This window comes from Amborella trichopoda, chromosome 3, assembly GCF_054954075.1.
Source record: "Amborella trichopoda isolate Santa Cruz 75 chromosome 3, AtrichopodaSantaCruz75HAP2 v2.0, whole genome shotgun sequence".
In the NCBI taxonomy this organism is placed as follows: Eukaryota; Viridiplantae; Streptophyta; class Magnoliopsida; order Amborellales; family Amborellaceae; genus Amborella; species Amborella trichopoda.
This window is the reverse complement of record NC_142338.1, coordinates 57899126-57911432: the sequence shown is the minus strand read 5'-3', so window position 1 is coordinate 57911432 and position 12307 is coordinate 57899126. Positions and strand designations below refer to the sequence as shown.

At 34.8% G+C, this 12307-nt stretch overlaps 1 pseudogene across 1 annotated transcript; it reads right to left on the bottom strand.

Moving 5' to 3' along the window:
• Positions 1-2742: 2742 nt before the first annotated feature.
• On the bottom strand, positions 2743-10095 carry LOC105420261 (perakine reductase-like; annotated as a pseudogene). Its single transcript, XR_016051916.1, has 7 exons — positions 10030-10095; positions 9061-9231; positions 7813-8015; positions 6954-7126; positions 4252-4348; positions 3630-3771; positions 2743-3171 (listed from the first exon to the last, which is right to left on the bottom strand). The product of XR_016051916.1 is annotated as a perakine reductase-like (transcript).
• Between the last annotated feature and the right edge of the window lie 2212 nt (positions 10096-12307).

Genomic DNA, 12307 nt, shown 5'->3' with positions numbered 1-12307 from the left:
TAAATCGTCCATTTCATCCTAAAAATAAGTTTTATTGATTTACAAGATATGTACTATTTTTTTAGTTTCAAATTTCATTGTCGATGTTGAAAATTGACTCTAGAGTCATCATGGAGATTTCTCTTGTGAGAAGTGCTTTGGGAAGAGGATTTGAGGTGAGGGTTTATTTTATTAATGCCTACTCTTTATAAAAAGCTCATGCTTTATATATTTTGCTTCTTTTCCAAAATTGATTTTTCTTGAATATTGGCAGGAAATAGAAACTCTTACCTCTCTCGATGTTCTACGAAGAGGTTTTTAATATTCTTTTGAGATTTTATTTGAAAATGGTTTTTAGGGACCAAAAAAAAACAAAGGGAAATATATCAAATTATCTATGAGATATGAACAATTTAATACCTTTATTTATGCCTTTTGATTTAATTTTAAAATATTGATAAAAAAAAACACATAATCATAAGTTGGAAGGGGTTTAAATAGGAAGAATGTTAAATAGTTAATCTCGTCTCTTATGGATATTTTGAAAAAAAAAAAAATTAAAAACATTTGATACATTAAAGAAAAAGGAGAAAAAAAATCATTTATGATTTATTTGTTTAAACTTCTTTTCATAAAATGGGAATATAATGTCAGTCCTGACATATTGGGGCATTATATGGCCCGGGTACATTGGCTCATCTTCTTTTAGAAGTTCATCAAATTACTCATGAAAGATATATTATTTAATTGTATACTACGAAACTATTTTTTTTGGTACAAAGAGAACATACTCATTTTTAGTTATTAGAAGTAAAATCCAACAGATAAAAGTATTGGTTATTAGAAGTAAAATCCAATAAATAAAAGTGTATCACAACATTCGATAATTATTTTTGAGCTTTATGCATAATGATACATCATCAACCACTTATTTCAAAGCTGGGTCAATGATGATTGTGATATTTTGGTACCAAAAAGATTGTATACTATGAGACTATTTATTTTTAGTATAACGAGATCACAATCATTTTTAGCGATTAGATGTGAAATTCAATAAATGAAAGTGTGTCACAATATTCAAATTTTTTTTATTTTATACTTTGTGCCCAAAAAATGACACATTCTCAACCACCCTATTTCAAATCTAGGTCAATGATAATTGTGCTTTTTGTATCAAACGTAAATACTCTCATTGTATACATTTCCTTATAAAATTTAAGTTCCAAAGATTGTGTAAATCAAGCAAAACAATAACACTTGAAAATCTTGAAATGAATTGTTCAAATAATATATCATAAGATCATTATAATCATCATCGTCATCATCAATCAAACCTTATTCCAATTAATTAAGGTCAGCTACATGAATTTTATTCATCTATTCTTCTCTATCAAGAGCATAGGTTCTGAATTTATAATAAGATGTGGCAAAATTTTACGCTGACTGCCTAACGCAACCCAACTCCTATACCCGGGTTTGGGATGAGTTAAGGAAAAGTTTAAAATCCTCACCCTCCTTACACCAAAATAATGTATCATAAGATGCTCTATTGGAATCTCCGTCTCACTTTTCTATATTTATACATCTCGATCTTTTCGAGTGGATTTTTGAGGTGCACATACTTCTACAACATTAAATTGATACCTTATATGATACCTTTAGTTAGTAGAAAAGTATTTAGGATAGCCATGGACACACCAAAACTAGGCCCTCCTGAAATCCATTTCTCAAAAGTTTTGCTTAGGAAATGTATACAATATAACCATTTATTTTTTATACACAATCATCATTGACCTAGATTTGAAATAGAGTGGTTGAGATTGTGTCAATGTTTGAATACAAAATTTAAAATAAAAATTCTCAAATATTTTTATCTATTAGATTTTACATCCAATGGCTAAAAGTGATTGTGATATGCTTGTATAAAAAATAAATGTTCTCATAATACATAATCCTAATAGATTTTAAGATCCTTGTAAAGTTTCCGACACCGAAACCAGTGGAGTTTGAAAGTGCACCTGATTTCAATTGTTTAAGATGGACTATACATCCTCGGCCCTAACTACATCGAAAAAAAAAACACGCCCCTCTTACCTAAACTCCCTACTCTACTATTACAAGTCACTTGCCCCACTTTATACTCCTAATCAAACATCATTTACTTCCACCGTGAAGCATTAGAAAAGAGTTCCGGAGATGATGCGTATGTTTTCCTCTCTGAAGCAGTTTTTTGAAACCTAGAATTGGGTGTTGCCCTTGGCTTCTAGTAAATAGATCAAGGTAAATCATCATCTTTCCAGCTTTATCCTAACGAAATAATAATAAAAGAAGGGGTGAGAATTGAAAGATTACAGGGGTCACACTCTTGGATCGCCCACCGACCAAAACCAACCCAACAATTCCAATTTGGCTCGCCGTTTTCTAAAACACTACCCGACAGAGAATTTTCAATTTGAATCAAGCACTAGGCCCATCCCCACAAAGAAGACCAAGTTACATTTATTTCAGAAATTTATCAAAATACCCACAAGAGATACACTATTTATTATTTTACACATTTGCAACTATTCAAACTCATGATCATGTGAGTTATGATAGATATTTTGCAATTAAATCAAACTATATGGATAAAATGTTATATGGTTCAACTCTCACAGGTATTTTGATAAATTTTCCTATTTATAATTTCAACAAGTCGTGCTGGTAATTTCTGTTGCAGTTCTGACGGAAGAACATGCTTGTAATATCGTTTGAGACAGCCACATGCTCTGGTCCAATTTTTATCCTCATTTTTTTCAGCATATAAAACAGCACTAATATTTTTTTGAAAAAAGCAGAGAATAAATAACAGTGTCATGATATAGATTTTTTGTAGTAGATCAGTTCCGTCAATGATCAGAAAAATTACACAAGACCCACAAAAGGTGAACCCTCAGAAAATCAAAAACAACATGGCTTTTACCGTTTGAGATCTTGGGATCTTTTTACTTTCTGATAAATTGTTCAGGGCCTGCTATCTTTTTGGAGGAGTATCTGCAAACCTCCAAGTGGAATTGTACATGTTAGTATAGGTTCTAGAACCCGCAACCTCGTCAAGTGGCACTGAGTCAGTAATTTGCTTGATATCATCAACTGTGAGCCTCAACTTCAGGGACCCAAGGTTCTCATCAAGGTTCTTAATCTTAGTTGTCCCTGCAAAGGCAATCCAGTTTAACGGGTCTATCATTAGCTCACTTGGACAACCATTAAGGAAAAATAGATATAACAAAAAACAAAACCAGTCTCATCTTGAAGGGCCCAATGACAACCATGTCACTTTCATAAGTAAGACATTCTTGTTGTATAAGATGCATTATCTCCAAGGGCAAGCATGCCATTGTCCACTGGACTACCAGAAAATCATAGTGGGTCATGACTGTCCAATGAAATGGGCAGCAGTGGAGAGAGAGGGACCCTGCCAGAAGCACCGTGCCCCTAACGTCAGGTCCTCTTCCCCCTCCATGAAATGCCTAGCAATGACCCCAATAGGATCGGTATTTTCCATGTCCACTGGATTGTAAAATTGATTTTAACATAATTAAAGATGGACTTTCAACATTCCCATATGCCGATTGATAGTCTAATAAATACAGGAAAAATAGGAGCATAACCTGGAATAGGAGCTACATCATCGCATTGATAGAGAACCCATGCAAGAGCCAGTTGAGTGGGGGTACAGTCATACTTAGCAGTGCGCATATATATAAGTTTATTATTCTCAAAGTTATCTCCTTTAAACCTTCGATGAGCAACCTGTTTTGAAGCAAAAGAGGTGCAAGTTAAAGTAAAATCCAATTCTATGTGAAAAGTAACAAACAGAAACCCACCACAATTGTTTCCCGTTGGAGAATTGTGGCAAATGTTTATAATAGACAAAAGGATTTTCAGTACATGCAAAATCACAAACAAAATTCTTAGATAATTTGTAGATAAGACATAGTATTTCCAACTTGTCCTTTTTTTTTTAGTTGGTGTCTCATGTGAGTGTGGGATAGGTTATTGAGCTGGGGCATGGGTGGACGGAGGCTATCAATTTCCTTTCTACTTCCCCCTACGTAACTAAAACAATCATAGACCCGGGCCCAGTTCATACCAATACTTCTTAAGGGGAAGGGGAGAGGAGGCATAGGGTGCTTGATAGATTGGAAATTTCACAACTTTTCTCTGTACAATAGCTAACAAAATTCTAAAACATATTTAAAAAGAAGTACTGAGCCAGAAGCAAGGTCATACCAAGCTAGTTTCTTTAGGCAGACTTTCCACAACTGCCTTCCCAGCAAAGAAGCCATGACCAAGAGGGCTACAGGGCACTATCCCAATACCAAGTTCCCTGCAATCGTCAAGGCACAAAGCATGAAGTACATATCATCCAACCACTCCCACAAGATGCACTAGTTTACATTTGACGCATTCTTTTTGTCCTAATTTCAGAAATCTACAAAGAGCATGTCATAATGGGTCAATAATGGGTTGTAAATTGCTCAATTGACAATTTTCAATGTTGCCCATCCATCAAAACCAAAGTAGTCCTGAAAGGATTACATGCTCCAACGTACATTTGCTCCCTTGGTCAAAAGCCTAGCTAGAAGTACTTTCCAGATCCTAAATTTTGGGGATGTGACATAAATTAGCAACCATCCTAAAAGAAGAAAGCGAAACTCAATATGCAGCTTGGAGCTGTGTAAAAAAACAAATTACGCTCCAAGATTGCACAGAGACTTAGGGGTGGCAATTCGGTCGGGTCGATCGGCCAACCGGTGGGGTGACCTGAGCGTGGTCAGGGTCCAGGTGTTGGAACCGGCGAGTCAGGTCCAGGTCCTGGTCTAGGTCTGGGTCCCATTTGGACCCTATCGGTTCAGGTCGAGGATAATCCGACCATAGTTATTTCTTAACTAGCTATGAAATAAGGTTCTTAAGAGAAACATCGTGTATGAGAAGTTTGTCTTGTTTATGCATTGAGATACTTAGATAAGCTTTAAATGCCGTATAGCTCGTTTAAATGCCAATTTAGCGAAGATTGGGTACCAGACCGAGACATTAAATTGATAGGTCAAGGATGACTACATGTCTGTGTACCATATATACGCATGCTCGCTACTAGCTCCCTCAATAATGAGGAGAGCTGTGCTGCCAGATTTAACTTCACCTCAAGCCAACCCAGTATATGCATAAATATAAAATATATACTATATAAGTCAAACTATGTAAGTTAAATAATATTAACTATAGGACGCGGTTAGCAAGCGGCCAAGCCCGCACATGTAGAAATGTGGGCTTGGCAATAAATATATTTTTTAAATATAATTTGATCCTAATTTTTAGAGAATATATAATCTTTAACATGGAGATCATGAATATGAAAAAAAAATTTGAAAACTACAAAGAATAATTATATTAAGAAACATTTGGACCGTTAGTTACAACCGTTTTTAAATGGACCACCTATTTGCATCCATCTTTAAGATGGATGCTTTATACCTCTGGACTGCATATTGTAGAAATGCGGTCCAGCCCGCATGAAACAATTTTCCTTAACTATATGTTACAAATTATATAAAAAATATTAACTATATGTTACAAACTATATAATTTTTTTTTATTTCCAGACTAGGGCCCGACACGACTCGATGTGCTGGGTCTGAGTCGAAATGACTTGGCACCCATCCATGTCCGGGTCCAAGTTAGACCTAGTCAAGTTGGGTCTGGATCAGAATCGACCTAGATCTGACGTCCAACAGACCGTACAATTTTTGTATGGTGAGGATTAGGTACTCAAAAAAAGTTTCTTCTTTTTTTTTGTTTTAAATATACTTGCAAGGCTATTGGGGTAAGGCTCAGATGATGATGATGATACTCATATGGCAATTCTAAAGTGGATCGTGAAATTTCACATCAAGGGAATCCTCTTAATTAGGTCATTGGCCATAAGGAGAAAATTTAAGTTCTGGGAGCAGTTGTGCAGGTAGGGATTTGGTATTAAAAGATACCAATATCTCACATGGACGGTTTTACTAAATACCACTTTACTTTTGATGACCAGGCAAAATTGGAAATTGCTCCTCCATCAATTTTTGGGCCCCTATAATGTGCTCCTTGATGGGCTTTCTGAATGCAGGACAACGTGAATGAGTGAAATGTTAAATAGTGAATCATATTAGGTGTGCTTTGATAAATTTGCCTATACTCTTTAGTATAGTATACAAGAATTTTAATAACCATAAGCGATAACCGTAAAAGAACAGGGGCAACACTGACTCTAGCAATGCATAGAGGAACAATATGTTAAAAAAGTAGGAAAAAAATGAAAGAGCAGAAATCTGGGGAAGCTGCAGATGTAGGACCATAAAATGGGCTTAAATATATGATTTAACAATATTAAAGATTTAACTGGCATCCAATGTAATTTTCAAATAGTATGAGCCGAAATGGGTAATATTGACATTTTTACTCCATACCAAACAAACACATTTTTAGATGGAAAGCAAAAGTGCCTTCCTGATATCGGATATACATACTCCATGAAAGTTGAGAACATATTTCAGGCAAAATGGCATTTATTTGCAAGTAGGAATGTATCAGTCAACCAACTGCACTAAAATTCCTCATTAGCTATTCTGCCGCCAATAAATTTTTGGGATGTAAATGCTTCAAGCTATCAAAACTACAACAACACTATCCACCACAGAGAAAGGTCATTTGTAGAGTTTAATATTAACGACTATGTGCTAACAACAATGAGACATACTGCCTCATATAGGATTGCATAAATAATCATGTCCAAATATTATTGCATAACTTGTCCATGCAATGCACCCACCAAATATGCATAGCTAAATATTCACCCAAAAATTAATGGATATATAAAATGCATACTAATTTCTTTCCTACAAGTGCAAAAGAAAATTATCTGTATATAAATACAAGAAAGAACAGACCTGCATAAAGGGATTATCTCATCTTCAATATCACGAGACTATAAGGACCACTCGAGTTGTACAGCCGTGATTGGGTGCACAGCATGCGCACGCCTTATGGTATCCACACTAGCTTCAGACAACCCAATATACTTAACTTTTCCCTCTTCCACTAACTTTTTAAGTTCCCCAATCTACATTATTTCATTGGGATAGCAGTCAAGAATGTTTATAGATGGATGCATAAAATTGTACAAATAAATAAACATGTATCTAATACATCCCCATACGCATATGCCAATATATAGGGGAATGATCTTAGGAGATCCAATCCATCTCATAATATGCAGGACCTAATATCCAGTCCAACCATGAATTGCAGAGATGATCCATTAGCTCGCTCTAGGGACAACGGCAGTTTTTTACCCCATTATGGATTATGTCCACCACCTGTGGTAGGCCACTGATGGTGGATATTGAGGTCCCCCAATTTTTTTGTTTAGGAAGTGCCACTGATGAATATAGGAAAGACTTTAGGACCGCAATTTTCCCAACAATTTGGGGTCAACTACACAAATCCTAGTCCGCCAGCTTGGTCAGCCAGTCAATGCCGATCTCCCCCATGCACTCCCAAACCCCTACTGGGATACCATCTGGTCCTAAAGTCTTTCCTATCTTCGTCCTTTTCAAAGTTTCTTTCATTTCATACATACATACATATAAATAGCATGTGTGTGTGTGTATGTGTATATATAGAGAGAGTAGATTACACATTCTTGATAAATTCCTAGTATCATGAACACCATTCTAGGAAAAAGACGATCCATAATAATCAATTGCCCCATAAAATTTTGAATTAAATGGAATAACTATTGGTCACAGTTTCCTCTATGGGCACTGATGTATCCACCCTGTGTTGATAGTAACGGTCAATATAATCCACATCAAGGCGTTTAAGGCTGGCTTCACAGCATTGGCGAACGTATTCTGGTGTACCCTTAGCCACGACCTCTGTTCCTGTAATCATGTATATACCAAATTTGTTGCTAATTGGACTTTATCTCGAGGTAAGTGCTTCAATGCCTGAAACAATTTTCACCATGGATTCAAAAAAGACTCAAAAAATGACAAAAGATGTCAGCAAGAACAACTAAGGACAAGGGAGTGAAGTATACACATGCCAAATTCCACAATTGCTAATCAAAATACTCATTTATTCTGTAGATATGAGTGAAAATATGAAAACAGAAATAGATAACAGGAAAATGAGAAAGGGGATTAGTTTACATAAGCAACTTCATCTATTCATACTTATCTATCACTTAGTAAAATGCACGAACCATCATATAATCATTCTATTATTCATACAAATTATGAATGAAACCATTCTTAGTCACCAAATGACCAACAGTGCTTCTAAGTTGACCGGGTGCAATCTAAGCTCCTATAAGGAGAGCACAAAAACCTATAAAGGGAAGCCACAGAGGCTAAATAACATAGATGCCTATTCAAGCTATGTAAAAGCCATGTCCAAATTTATGCATCATATGCAGAAGCTTAACATACTCACCCTGTATCATTGTTTACCGAGTTCATTTTCTTATCAGTAACATTAATCAAGTTCATCTCACACCTTTTCCCACTTACGTCACTACTGGTGGGGATGCTCTGCCTAAAATTCCAAAAAACAACAAGAACCATTGAAGGCTAGCAAGTAGTAACCGATACACCAACTCTCTCAACAAATTAATCTATAAGGAAAAGTTCAACAATAATTAGTTATTTTTTGAAGCAATCAATTTTTTAACTCTGTGAAAAGCATGCTTCCTTTTAAAATATTCTTATGGTTGTTGAGATTTGAGAGTGCAAAGTCTGCCCTTCGCAATACAAGCTTGCCGGCTGACAAAAGTATCTCATGTACTTGATATAGAAATAAGTCTTTGAATGAATTCCAATGCATTTATGTATTTTAGGTGGTGTTATTCATTCTTGCAAGGTTAAGTTTAACTCAAAACAGGACCCTCAATTGCTTTCTTGTGTCCAATCATGAGGCACATTAAAGCAGTTCATAACAGCAAACAATATGACAGATCAAAAGAAAATAGTCTGTTGTTCATACAAATCATACCTTCCCAACTAAGACTTCATTTGAGGAGTTAGTTCCATATACATCTGCAGTATCAAATAATGTAATGCCCCTCTCAAAAGCATATTTAATGACTGCAATTCCATCTTCCTCTGGTAAAGGGGCACTGTAAATTCCAGTCAAACCCATACAACCAAAACCCAATTTGGAGACCTGAAAGAAAAAAGAATTTTTCCAATTCCAATAAGTGGCTGATGTAAAGAAAATGCTAAGTAGGAGCCTTGAAAAGCAGGAAGGTTGAAAATTGCACGCATGCACATGAAGAGAAAAGAACACCAGACAAACAAGAGAAAATGCAAAAAGGTACAAAAAGATAAGCATACACATAACATACAACCAATATAAGATGAAAAATGGCAAGAACAATTTTCCCATTTTCGGCTTTTGCAATAAGAACTCATCAATTAAGCATATTACGAGGAGCTATAAGATATTGCAGATGAGATATGGATAAGCCACATTTTCAAATGGGCGTCACCATAAAAAGAGGGAGTTTCAAGATTACTCAATGAAAATCACAGAAAATCCCCAATTTTCCACAAATGAATCTACTGCTTTTTGTATTTCAGAGTATCCACAAAAAAGTACACAATAATAAGAGTTTAATTGCAAAATAAGAGGTTGTGACCCCCTAAAATATAAGAAGAGAATAAATTAGTTAAATCAAGGAGCCGACCACCAAGTATCAACATGTTTCAGACACACTCCACAAAAATTCCTGTAAGATTTTAATAGAGCATTAAAAGCATGAGTCACAAAAATAGAATGATCTTTTTTCTGTGAAAATTGAAGAGAAAATAAATAATCCATGAACGCGACTATCAAGTATTACTCAAGAGTACACTGGAAAAATCAAAACCATGAGTCACAAAAATGAAATGGGTCTCTTTTTCTTTTGATTGCCGTGGAATTTTTAAGAGCTAACGATAAACAAATTAATGTAGGCCACACCTCTAATCCCTGGTTTCCAAGCTTGATACGTGGGACACTTTCCTAAGCCATGGTAGCCCTCGAACAAAGATGGCACCGAGAAAACACAGACGATTACACACCTTAAGCTTGAAGTTCTGATGAAGCCTGAAAACGATTTTTTTTGAAGGAAAATTGTTTCATGCGGGCTGGACCGCATTTCTACGTGTTAGAGATTACATGTCCTTAATAATTAAGTCTTAAAATTCCATCTTCAAAATAGATTTATTAAGATGCCAACATTTCTACATATAGGGGCTTGGCCGCATAGAAGCAGGGTCCTTTAATGAAAAATGGGGCCAATAATTTATTCTCTTTCTCGTCGGTAGCAGTTTTCTCTTCCTCTTCTTTTATTTGTTCATTTTTTTTTTTTTTTGGGTAGGTAACCGTTTTTTGTAATATTTTTATATGAAAAATAGTTTGGTAAAGCCTCACTTCATATATTTTGGAAAATTGTAATTCAAAGCATTAGAAAATATTTACATCAGACGTCTTGGGTTAAACATTATGATCATAAAAAAATTAAGAAAGATTTAAGCTATAAGATTAGTGTGCATTACAACAAATTATCTAAATCGTTCATTTCACCTTAAAAATAAGTGTTTACATATCCTCAAGATATATGAGTTTCGAATTTCATAATTGATGTTGAATAATGATTTTAGAGCTATCATAGAGATAGAGATGTCGGTTGCCAAAAGTACTTTTTGGATGAAGATTTCAAGTGAGGGTTTATTTTATTTTCATAAAGCCTAGGCCAATAAAAACCTCATCCTTTGTATATTTGCCGAAATTGGTTTTTCCATTGAATATTGCCGAGATATAGAAACTCTTACCTATCTGGATCAGCGTTTTAAAAAACGCCGAGTCGAACCGGACTCGCCCGGTTCGACTCGGGAATAGTGAAAAAGGAACCGGATCGCCCAAAAATCGGAAATCGTCCGGTTCTAGAGAGAACCGGACGATTCTGTACAGTGAATGGCCGATTCACTGTACAGAATCGGCGAGTCCGAACAGTGAATCGGCGATTCCGTACGGTTTTTTTTTTTTTTTTTTTTTTTTTTTTTTTTTTTTTTTTTTTTTTTGGGTAATCCATGATAGATTTTTTTGTAATCCATGATCGAATTTTTTGGTTTTTTGTAACCCATAATAGAATTTTTTGTAATCCATGATCGAAATGTTTGTTTTCTTTTCTTGTAATCCATGATCGATTTTTTTGTTTTTTTTTTTTTTTTTGTAACCCATGATAGAATTTTTTGTAATCCATGATCGAATGTTTTGTAATATATGATCGAAATGTTTGTTTTTTTTTTGTAATCCATGATCGAAATGTTTGTTTGTTTTTTTTTAATCCATGATTGAATTTTTTGTTTTTTGCTTTTTTTGTAACCCATGATAGAGTTTTTTGTAATCCATGATTGAATTTTTTGTAATCCATGATCGAACTATTTTTTTCTTTTTTTGTAATCCACGATTGAATTTTTTGTTTTTTTTGTTTGTTTTTTTTTGTAATCCATGATCGAATTTTATGTAATCCATGATCGAATTTTATGTAATCCATGATTGAATTTTTTGAAAATTTGTGATTTTTTTTGTTTAATCCATGATCGAATTTTTTTTTGTAATCCATGATAGAATTTTTTGAAAATTTGTGATTTTTTTTTTAATCCATGATCGATTTTTTTGAAAATTTGTTTTTTTTTTTTTTAATCCATATTATTCAAAGAGAAAACGAGAGAGATGATGATTTTGAGGCCACCCTATCCCAGCCATATAATTCACATATCGAGTCCCAACAGCAACAGTGTAAGGATGAGCACGAAATACTGTAAATTAAATGCTGAATGGCGGTTCATGCAGGGAAAGAACATATCAATATTCGCATATTCATTCAAAAACATGAAAATTCTTAATGGAGTACCCTCATTTTTTATTGAATTCCTAAAAACCAATATTTATAATGAATTTTAATAATTTTTTTGGATTTTTTTGAAGCTTTATTATGACCGATTCACCCGATTCCGATCCGAATCGCCGATTCGCCGATCCGGATCGCCGATTCGCCGATCCGGATCGCCGATTCGTCGATCCGGATCAATTTTTGAAAAGCCCGATCCGGGTCACCGATCCGGTTTTTAAACCATTGATCTGGATGTTCGACGAAAGAGGTTTTCCAATATTATTTTAGGCTTTCATTTGAAAACGGCTTTTAAAGGACAGGAGAAATATATCAAATTATCCAGGAGATACGAGCAATTCA